This window comes from Enhydra lutris, unplaced genomic scaffold (assembly GCF_002288905.1).
Source record: "Enhydra lutris kenyoni isolate GAN:26980312 unplaced genomic scaffold, ASM228890v2 scaffoldscaffold40, whole genome shotgun sequence".
NCBI classification, from domain to species: domain Eukaryota; kingdom Metazoa; phylum Chordata; class Mammalia; order Carnivora; family Mustelidae; genus Enhydra; species Enhydra lutris.
In genome coordinates, this window is record NW_019154124.1 from 3,955,874 (window position 1) to 3,967,039 (window position 11,166).

The following is an 11,166-nucleotide window of genomic DNA, read 5'->3' on the forward strand; positions in this document are numbered from 1 at the left end:
GGCAAGGTTCCAAGCTCATTTAATAAGGAGAGAAGAATCTTCTGACAGATGGTGTTGAGACAACTGAATATTGGCAAAGACCCCCACCTTGACCTAACTCTGGTCAGGCTCCTATAATCCCTCTAGGCTTTGACTTTCTGTGTTTACTCTTGGGCCTGCATCACCCAGATTAGCAAGAATCTTTTCAATCAGTTTAAAAAGAACGCCACACTCAATATATATTCAAATTCCCCTTCCCCACCACCCCCCAGGTTGTGTCTGATCCTGCTAACCTGACTTCACCAAGAATCCTGTCAAGTCACTTTAGCCAGAGTCACCCCTTACCCTCCTTACCCTGATGTTTCCTTTAGTTATTTTTCCACCCACTGACATCCCCTCCAACCCTGCTCCTTGGCTATCAATCCCCACTTTTCCTTATTATATTTGTAGTTGAACCTAATCTCTCTTCCTATTACAAAATCCCACTGCAATTGTCTGTTGAAAAGTTTTTATCATCTTTAACAAGTGTTAGAGTAATTTTTTTAAAAGATTTTATTTATTTATTTGACAGAGATCACAGGTAGGCAGAGAGGCAGGCAGGGGGCAGGGAGAAGCAGGCTCTCTGCCGAGCAGATCCCAGGACCCTGCTTGATCCCAGGACCCTGAGATCATGACCTGAGCCGAAGGCAGAGGCTTAACCCACTGAGCCACCCAGGAGCCCCTAGAGTAATTTTTTTTTGAAGTAGGCTCCACGTCCAGCATGGAGCCCATATAGGGCTTGAACTCATGACCCTGAGATCAAGACCTGAACTGAGATCAAAACTCAGATACCTAACTGACTGAGCCACCCAAGCACCCCTAGAATAATTTTTTATATAATATACATATGCAGAAGCATGAATTTGGAACCCTGCATGACACTATGTACAGAAATTAATTCAAAATGTATTAAGGGGGCACCTGGGTGGCTCAGTGGGTTAAAGCCTCTGCCTTCGGCTCGGGTCATGATCCCAGGGACCTGGGATCGAGCCCCGTATCGGGCTCTCTGCTCGGCGGGGAGCCTGCTTCCTCCTCTCTCTCTGCTTGCCTCTCTGCCTACTTGTGATTTCTCTCTGTCAAATAAATAAATAAAATCTTTAAAAAAAAATGTATTAAGGATATAAATGTAAGAGTTAAAGCTATAATATCCTTAGAAGAAAGCATAGGTGTAGAACTTCATTACCTCAGATTAAGGAACAGTTTCTTAGATATGATGCTAAAAGCACACGAACAAAAGAAAAAGTTAATGAAATGGACTTCATCCAAATTTTAAAACTTTTTAAAAAGATTTATTTATCTATTTCAGAGGGAGCATATGCGTGGCGGGGGGAGCAGCCAGAGGGGGAGAGAGAGAAGCCTCAAGCACACTCCCCGCTGAGCGCAGAGTCTGACGTGGGGCTCCAGCCCAGGACTCTGAGATCATGACCTGAGTCAAAATCAAGAGTCAGATCCTCAACCAGCTGAGCCACCCAGGTGCCCCCAAATTTTAAAACTTTTGTGCATCATAGGACACTACCAAGTAAGTGAAAAGACAACTCATAGAATGGGAGAAAATATTTATAAATCCTATATCTGGTAAGGGCCTAGTACCTAGAACATATAAAGAACTCTTACAACTCAACAAGGAAAGGGAAATAACCCAATTTAAAAATGGGTAAAAGATTGGGGCCCCTGGCTGGCTCAGTTGGTGGAACATGTGACTCTTGATCTTGCAGTTGTGAGTTTGAGTTCCACTTTGGGTATAGAGATTACTTAGAAATGAAATCTTTTTTTTTTTTTTAAAGATTTTATTTTATTTATTTGAGAGAGAGAGAGAAAGAGAGACAGAGCACGAGCAGGGGGAGAGGAAGAGGGAGAAGCAGACTCCCCACTGAGCAGGGAGCTTGTCATGGGGCACGATCCCAGAACCCTGAGATCATGACTTGAACCGAAGACAGACGGTTAACTGACCGAGCCACCCAGGTGCCCCTTAAAAATAAAATCTTTAAAAAAATGGCAAAAGGGACGTCTGGGTGGCTCAGTTGGTTGGACGACTGCCTTCAGCTCAGGTCATGATCCTGGAGTCCCGGGATCGAGTCCTGCGTCGGGCTCCCAGCTCCGCGGGGAGTCTGCTTCTCTCTCTGACCTTCTCCTCGCTCATGCTCTCTCTCACTGTCTCTCTCTCAAATAAATAAATAAAATCTTTAAAAAAAAATAAAAATAAATAAATAAATGGCAAAAGATTTAAACAGACATTGGTCCAAATAAGAAGTATAAATGGCCAATACGCACATGAAACAAGGTTCAACATCATCAGCCATCAGGAAATACAAAATAAAACCACAATGGGTACTGCTTTCCACCCACTCAGATGACTATAATTTTAAAAATAAATTAAAAAATAATAATTATAAGCACTGGCACAGAGGTGAGAAAACTGGAACCCTCACACATTGCTGAGGGGTGGGATGTAAAAAGGTGCAGCTGCTATGGAAAGTAATTTGGCAGTTCCTCAAACAGTTAACCAGTGAGTTACCATAGGAGCCAGCAGTTCCACTCCTAGCTATACACCCAAGAGAAATAAAAACATGTCTGCACAAAAACTTGTACGTGAGGGGCATCTGGGTGGCTCAGTTGGTTAAGCATCTGCCTTCGGCTCAGGTCATGATCCTGGGGATCGAGCTCCACATCAGGCTCCCTGCTCAGTGGGGAGTCTGCTTCTCCCTCTCCCACTCCCCCTGCTTGTGTTCCCTCTCTTGCTGTGTGTCTCTCTCTGTCAGATAAATAAATAAAATCTTTAAAAAATAAAATACAATGTATTCAGTCAAAATGTTTAGGTCCCTAAACCCCTCCTCTATGTTCCCTAATTCCATAATTGAATTTTTAGTGTAAGAGTGTGCTACTAATCGTGTATTTTTGTATTGCCTTTTGGGAGTACAGTGGGGTGTGGACTGTATCAGCTGGCATGTTTCCCCTCAGGAGAAGACCTGAAAGCCCCTCATGCATATCAGCATTGCTAAAATAGAGGACTGAAGTCATATTATCTCTAGCACTTAGAATTGGTTCACTTAAGCTGCGGTATGGCATTCTTCTTTTGAAGGAAGAACTCTTCCAAAATTACTCCCATGTACATTACAGGTTATGCTCTTATCTGGGTGCGAGCATCACTGTGAGAACAGGCAGGGGCTCCCTAACACAGACACAAACCGAATGCTGCATCCATTTGCAGTCTGTCATTCCCCATCCTCGTCCTCATAGCACCGGGTTCTCTTTATCTGTTCCTCCACAGACAGCTCTTTGACTACTTCTCTCCGCCAGAATCCTATATCGCGGGATTTCTGATTCTGGGTAGTGACTTCTCTAGGGGAGGTATCGTCTGCAAAGCTGGACCAGTCTGTAGGCTTGGGTGCTCGTGGAGACTGCTGCTTGAGGTCTCTATCCTCTCCATCTAAGTCTGCACCATTCTCTGTAAGAGTCTCACTCCCCATCTCAAAACCACCATCTCCCTTTCTTCTCCTCCCCATCCCCGTCTCCCCTCCTCCGGATTCCTGGGTTTGCCAGGTTGTTTTTCCCATGCTACCATTCTTTTCAGAGGTATTGGCATTTTCCGCTTGTTTCCTTTCTGCGGTCCTTCCTCCTGTAGACCCCTCGCTAGGCTCTGACATGCTCCAGCCTTTCCTTATAGGTGGGGACGGGATCTGGGGGCTCTTGACTGAAGTCGTTGAAATGGAGCTGCTACAGTGAGCAGGTGACTTCTTTCTTTCAGCAGAGAAGACCGTCTTAGCTTCTTCAGATCCAGATCGAGGTCCTCGGGAGGGTCAGGCTTGCTGATTTCATCCTCAGGAGGCCAGTTGGGCTTGGAGACTTTGATCCCTTCTTCCAAGGTCCTTCCTGAACTACCAGGTTCTGGGGGCTGGGGGAGGGGGGCAGTGGTCAGGCGGTCCCCAGCTTCTTGGTTTCAGCGGGCTTGTCTTCTTTCTCTGGCTGCGACAAGGCCTTGGCTTCCACACTTGCTGTCAGCACACCCACCTTCTCAATGCGGGCATCTTCCAGCCCTGGGCTCTGAGGGGTCTCCCCCGTATTTGGAAGCTGGGCTGGTCTCTCCAAAGTCCCTTCCTTTTCAGTTTTGCTTGCCCACAGATCCTCGTGTGGTCCGTGCCCCAAGCCTTCTTCATAGTTGCCTTTAGCCTTAAAGAGTTGGTCGAAGTGAGGCTTGCGGTAGATTCCCTCATGTAAAGACACGTATATTCCTAGACTAAGTCCGCTGTTGCAGTAGGAGCAACAGAAGCCGCTGACGTGACCTCCCCGCCAGTTGGCCCAGACGCGTTCCATGGGGTAGACTGTCTTCTGACCCGGTGCATGAGTCTCTCCTGCAGGTCCCTGAAACTTCTTCACTGCTTCAGGAGGAGAACTCCCAGAGAGGCTGGAGGCTCTGGCATCGGGACTTCGTGGCTTGGGATGGACAGGCTGCTGGACCTCGCTCTTGACTGGGGAATTACAGAGTCATCCTCAACAGCGGTGGAACGGACTGCTAGACTCCTCTCAGTGGCAGACACCTTGTCTCCAACCTGATGGGCGAGGCAGACCTCAGGATCTGGGGGCATGTTCTCCTTTTGCTCTAATTTATGAGTTTTGATTTCACTACCAGCAGCTTGCAAGTAAATTGTAGAGCTGGCGGAACTGCTCTGTTTGGACACAGCTGCCTGGTGCTTGGCCATTCGATCCTTGATGGAGATTTCTGACAAGGGTCATGAATCCAGATTTCACCGGCTCTCGGTTTCCTCCACCTTGACCGGGGCCTGTCTCCACATCATCCAGAGAGTGGCTGTTTTCAGAGATCCTCCTTCCACCTGCCCTGTGGCTCTGGCCTGAAGAATCTGCTTCGTTGATGTTGGCTCGCCCTCCTCAACCATCATCTGAAGCCTGTTCAGCGGATCATGGTATCTCCCCGTTTTGTTTGCAGCTTCCCTGTTCTCACTGATTTCAGGTTTTTTTTTTACCTGGTGCTTGAATTCTCCTAGACAAGTTTCCTTTTTTTTTTTTTTTTTTTACTTTCTTTCGAGTGGTCTTTAAGATGCTCACTGCCTTCAAGGCGGGGATGTGGACACTGAACACGGGCTTCAGGAGGTGGGGAGGTGGTCCGAGCCTGGGTCTGCAGTGAACTCATTCCTCATGGTCAGCTTGGGCCTCAGAGGCAGAGGATGCCTCTTTACCAGGAGGACGGCTGCCTCTGAGTCGGACCTCAGCACTGCTGTTCAGAGGGAGTCTGTGGGAGACTCTGTCCCCAGGGCTGGGTTCTCCCACTTCTTCTTTACCACAATCAGGATCCCCCTCCTGCAGGGCTGGGGGAGATGATCAGTGTTCTAGAGGAACAAGAAGTTATAACTTGCCTGTTGAAACCTTCAAACATGTTGTTCTGTTTTTGTGTTTGTTTTTCTTTTTAAGATTTTATTTATTTGAGAGAGAGAGAGCCAGAGTTGGGGGAGGGTTAGAAGGAGAGGGAGAGGCAGAATCCCCACTGTGCAAGGAGCCCGACACGGGGCTCGATCCCAGGACCCCGAGATCATGACCTGAGCCAAAGGCAGACACTTAACGGACAAAGCTACCCAGGCACTCCAAACATGTTGTTCTTTTTAAAATTAAAGTTAAAACTCTAAGCTGCTCCTGGTCCACTGACCTTTAAGACAACTGTGAACAGTTTACAGCCCTGTCACGTGGAAAAAGCATCTACCTGAGAGAGGAATTTTATCTTAATTTACAAAAAGAATAGTAAACCTGTTTATATTATATTTCTATAGAAAAAACTCTATTTTCAAAGACAAAAAAAAGTGAGAAGGATGACACTGTTTTACATTTTGGCAAGTCTCTTTGATGTCTGGTCTAATAGGAGATAGACTTTTCATATTTGCTTTTGCATTCAGTCTGTTGCAATGTGTTGTTTGGTTAAAGATAATAAAGACGATCTGTCCTTAAATGCAAATGTAGTTAGAAAACAGGGACATCGCCTGTAAGAATGTTTAAAATTTGAATATTTAAACTTATAAGACTGACCATACCAAGTGTTACTGAGAATGCAGAGCATCGAAGTTCTCATACTCCTGCTGGAGAGACTGTAAAGGGCTACAGCCACTGTGGAAAACAATTCTGTAGTTACTTGAAAGTTAAACAGAACCTACCCCATGACTCATCGATCCTACTCTTAATGTATTTACCAAAGAGAAATGAAAGCAAAGCCCATGTAGATACAAAGTCTTTTGCACAAATGTTCAGAGCGGCTTTATTTGTAATAGCTGAGAAATGGAAACAACCCAAGTATCCATCTACAAGTCAATGGTGGTGCAGATTGGGATACATCCCTGTAATGCAATTCCGCTCGGCAACAAAAAAGGAATGAACTATTGATACATGCAACAGTATTATGAGTCTCAAAATAATTATGCTGAGGGAGTAAAACCAGACCTAAAAAGAATACAGATGATTCCATTTTTTAAAAAGATTTATCTATTAATTTGAGAAAGAGCGAGAAAATAGGGTGGGGAGGCGGAGGAAGAGAGTCTCAGCAGATTCCACGCTGAGTGCAGAGCCTGATGTGGGGCTCAAGTTCACGAGCCTGAGATCACAACCTGAGCTAAAATCAAGAGTCAGGTTCTTAACTGACCAAGCTACCCAGGAACCCCTGTATGTTTCCATTTTTAAGAAGTTTTAGAAAATGCAAACTAATCTATGGGAAGTAGGTCTGTGGTTGCTTGGGGATGGGAGTGTGTGGGGACATTGGAAGGGGCAGGACTACCAAAGGGGCATGAGGAAATTCAGGGTGATGGCTTTGTTCATCAACTTGATTGTGGTGATAATTTCTCAGGTGAATAACATGTCAAAAATTATCTAATAGTACACTTGAACATGTACTTGTATGTCCATATTACCTTAATAAAGCTGCTCAAAAAGAAATGGTATTTTAAAAAAAGAAAAAAATATACACAACAGATCTTGTTTAGATCCGGTTTCAAATCATTTGTAAAAAGATGCTTGAAAGGGGCACCTCGGTGGTTCAGTCAGTTAAGTGTCCAACTCTTGATTTTGGCTCAGGTCATGATCTCAGGGTCGTGGGATTGAGCCTGGCATAAGGCTCCTCGCTGGGTGTGGGGCCTGCTTGATATTCTCTCTCTCCCTCTGCCCCTCCCCCACCTTAAAAAGAGGCACTGGAGAACATTTGAATACTGACCGCATATTAGAGTATGTTAAGGAAGTGTTACTATTTTTTCAGTGTGATAATGGGGTTGTTATGTTTAAAAAGTGTCTTATCTAAAAAAAAAAAAAAAAAGTGTCTTATCTCTTATAGATACATACTGAAGTATTTACGGATGAAATTATATGATGTCTGGGATTTACTGAGTTGGAGGAAATGATGCGTATGTATGAAACAAGGTTAGCCAAATATTACTAATACTGACTTTATTCACTATGCTTAGGATTCTCTCTCTCCCTCTCTCTGTCCCTCACCTCCCACTTGAGTGCACAATTTCTGTCAAAAAAAAATATGTATATATATATTGCATTAAAATATATGTGTATATATATTACATTTATATATGCATATATATATTGCATTTAAATGCACAATTTCTGTAAAAAATATGTATATATAAATTGCATTTATATGTGTATATATATATTGCATTTAAATATATTGCATTTACATAGAGGTTTGTTATACCATTCTTTCTACTCATGTGTATTTTGAGATTTCCCATAATAGATTTTTGTTGTTTCTCTCTCTTTTTTTTTAAGATTTATTTATTTATTTGACAGAGAGCATAAGTGGGGGAGCAGCTGCAGAGGGAAGAGGGAGAGCCCCGCATTGGGCTCCCTACTTAGTAGATGCGGGGCTCAATCCCAGGACCCTGGGATCATGACCTGAGCCAAAGGCAGACGCTTAACTGAGCCCCCCAGGCACCCCACTCTTGTTTGGTTTCTTAAGAAATGATTATTTTAGTCCTGCTCCAAAAGAGGGGAGTGGACTAAGTGGCTTCTAATCTTCTCATCTGAGAAAACATAACTTTTCTATTAAGTGATGATCCTAAACTATCTACTTCTCACTAGAAGCAAAATATTGAAGTCCGAAAGACACATGGGGTTTTTTGACCAATTAATCATAAATCTCTATGCTGATATACTGTTGGAATCGCTGCTTAAAAAATAAAAAGTGAGCCAGTGGCATAGAATAAAAATGCTATTTAAAAATGTCTTTCTTGGGGCGCCTTGGTGGCTCAGTGGGTTAAAGCCTCTGCCTTCGGTTCAGGTCATGATCCCAGGGTCCTAGGGTCAAGCCCCGCATTGGGCTCTCTGCTCAGCGGGAAGCCTGCTTCTCCCCCTCTCTCTGCCTGCCTCTCTGCCTACTTGTGATCTCTCTCTGTTAAAAAAATAAATAAAAATAAATAAATAAATAAAATAAAAATGTCTTTCTTCTCAGGACCCCTGGGTGGCTCAGTTGGTTAAGCAACTGCTTTTGGCTCAGGTCATGAACTGGAGTTCGAGGATCGAGTCCCTCATGGGACTCCCTGCTCAGCAGGGAGTCTGTTTCTCCCTTTGATCCTCCACCCCCCCCACACTCTCTCTCCTTCACTCTCTCTCAAATAAATAAATAAAATCTTAAAAAAAAGATTTCTTTCTTCTCAACTCACCCCAAAATCTCATGGAAATAACCTGTCACTGGATAGAGAACATATTTCTTATCATTACTTTGAAACTCAAATAAAGCAAATTACATTTTTATTCTGGCTAAAGGAGAGAAAAGGTGATCTGATCTTTTCTAACTAGATGCAAGTTTTCTAAGTAAAAAAAACTGAGCCAACTGGAAATTCTCTCTAGGGAGCAAGCACTGGAAAAGTAATTATATCCAAGTATTACTTTTGCACATAAACACAGAGAACAAACTGGTGGTTGCCAGAGGGGCGACTCAGTGAGGGATTGGGCAAAATGGGCAAAGGGGAGTGAGAGGTACAGGCCTCCAGTTATGGAAAGAATAAGTTACGTGGATGAAAGGTACAGCCTGAGGAATATAGTGAATGGAACTCTAATAGGGTTGTGTGTTGACAGATGTAGCTACAGCATAGTGTAAGGTATAGACTTGTCCGATCACTATGCGGTACACCTGAAACTAACCTAACATTGTGTGTCAACTATACTTAAACAGTGTATATATTTACTTATGACATATTTATGACTCCTACAAATAGAGAAGGAACGCAGGGAAAATGGGTGCCAGGGTGGCTCCTGGTGTTAAACATCTGCCTTTGGCTCAGGTCGTGATCTCGGGGTCCTGGGATCGAGCCCGTGTCGAGCTCCCTGCTCAGTGGGAAGGCTGCTTCTCCATCTTCCACTCCCCCTGCTTGTGTTTCCTCTCTCTTTCTCTCTCTCTCTCACTCTCTCACTCTCTGCCTCTCAAATAAATAAATAAAACCTTTTTAAAAAAATTAATGTGTCCTGGGGCACCTGGGTGGCTCAGTGGGTTAAAGCCTCTGCCTTCGGCTCAGGTCATGATCCCAGGGTCCTGGGATCGAGCCCCGCATCGGGCTCTCTGCTCGGCAGGGAGCCTGCTTCCCCCTCTCTCTCTGCCTGACTCTCTGCCTACTTTTAATCTCTGTCTGTAAAATAAATAAATAAATAAATAAATCTTTAAAAAAAAAATTGATGTGTCCGAACACAGGGAAAAGGTTTTCGTCCCCTCATCAGTGAGGGAACAAATAGAACAGTAAGGCTAGTTCGAAGGGTATTTGAGGAATTGTGTATTGAATAGGCCTTTCAATAAGGAAATTTAAATTAAGTAAGATTGTTCACCAAAAAGAAAAAAAAAAAAAAAAAGAAGTAAGATTGTTCACCTCTCACCTGAATGAATTGCCAGAGGATTATGCTGTGTGAAAAAAGAAAATTCCCAAAAGGTTATATAGTTATATATATGGGGTTACAGATATGATTCTTCTCTATAATCTTGAAATGGCAAAACAGAAATGGAGAACAGAATAGTCGTTGCTGGGGATTAAGAAGGAGGTGGGGGTCTTGAGAGAAGTGGGTGTGGCTACAAAATGGCTGCCTGAGGGATTTTTGAGGGGATGGAAATGCTGTGTCTTGACTCTATCAGGCAATATCCTGGCTGTGATACTGTACTGTAGTCCTACAAGGTGTTACCATTGCAGAAACTGGGTAGAGATCACACACCATTTCTCTGCAGTACTTCTTAAAACTGAATGTAAATCTACATACAATAATCTCAAATTTTGAAATTTAATTTTTAAAAAAGATTTATTTGAGAGAGAGAGCATGCAAGAGGGAGAAAAAAAGTCTCTAGCAGACTCCCTGCTGAATGGGAACCCCAACGACATGGGGCTCGATCCCACGTCCCTGAGATCATGACCTGAGTCGAAATCAGGAGTTAGATGCTCAACCGACTGAGCCACCCAGTTCAATTTTTTAAAAATTTTAAAAAAGATTTTAAAAATTTTTAAAAAGGGATTGCTCTATTAGATACAAAACTGGTTAATATCCTGTGACAATAAAACCATATACTTTTTTTCCCCATAACCTTTCAAGTTATATTTCTACCAGACATTAAATTTTACCTTTACTGGAGAAAAATCTACAAGTTAACATGTAAATTCATAGAATCTTAGGCTTTTAATCAATAGTGAATAGTGAAACGAACAAAAATAGTGAATAGTGAAACAAAGGGACTTCTAGAATCAGCAAACTGTCAGCAGGCCAGATTTGGGTGTAGCCCCTGAGTTCAGAGTGGCTTTTACATTTTTCAAGGATTGTGAAAAAACAAAACCCTGAATATTGACTTACCTGACTCATTTTTCAGAAAAAGTTTGCTGACCCCTGGGTTCTAGAGAATTAAGTCATACTTTGGTGGTCATGTTAAACAATGCTTTAATGTGATCCTCAAAAGATATGCTACCATCTCTTTGCCTTATTCGTGTTTGGATAATATTTTTAAACAATCAGAGCTAGGGGTGTGTGTGCGGCTCAGTTGGTTAAACCTCTGCCTTTGGCTCAGGTCATGATCCCAGGGTTCTGGGATTGAGCCCCACATCGGGCTCCCTGCTCAGCGGGTGACCTGCTTCTCCTTCTCCTCCCTGCTCCTGCTGTCTCTCAAATAAATAAATAAAATCT

At 43.3% G+C, this 11,166-nt stretch overlaps 1 pseudogene; it reads right to left on the reverse strand.

The window, feature by feature from the left end:
* Window positions 1-2,853: 2,853 nt before the first annotated feature.
* On the reverse strand, window positions 2,854-10,848 carry LOC111155242 (annotated as a pseudogene).
* Window positions 10,849-11,166: the final 318 nt, after the last annotated feature.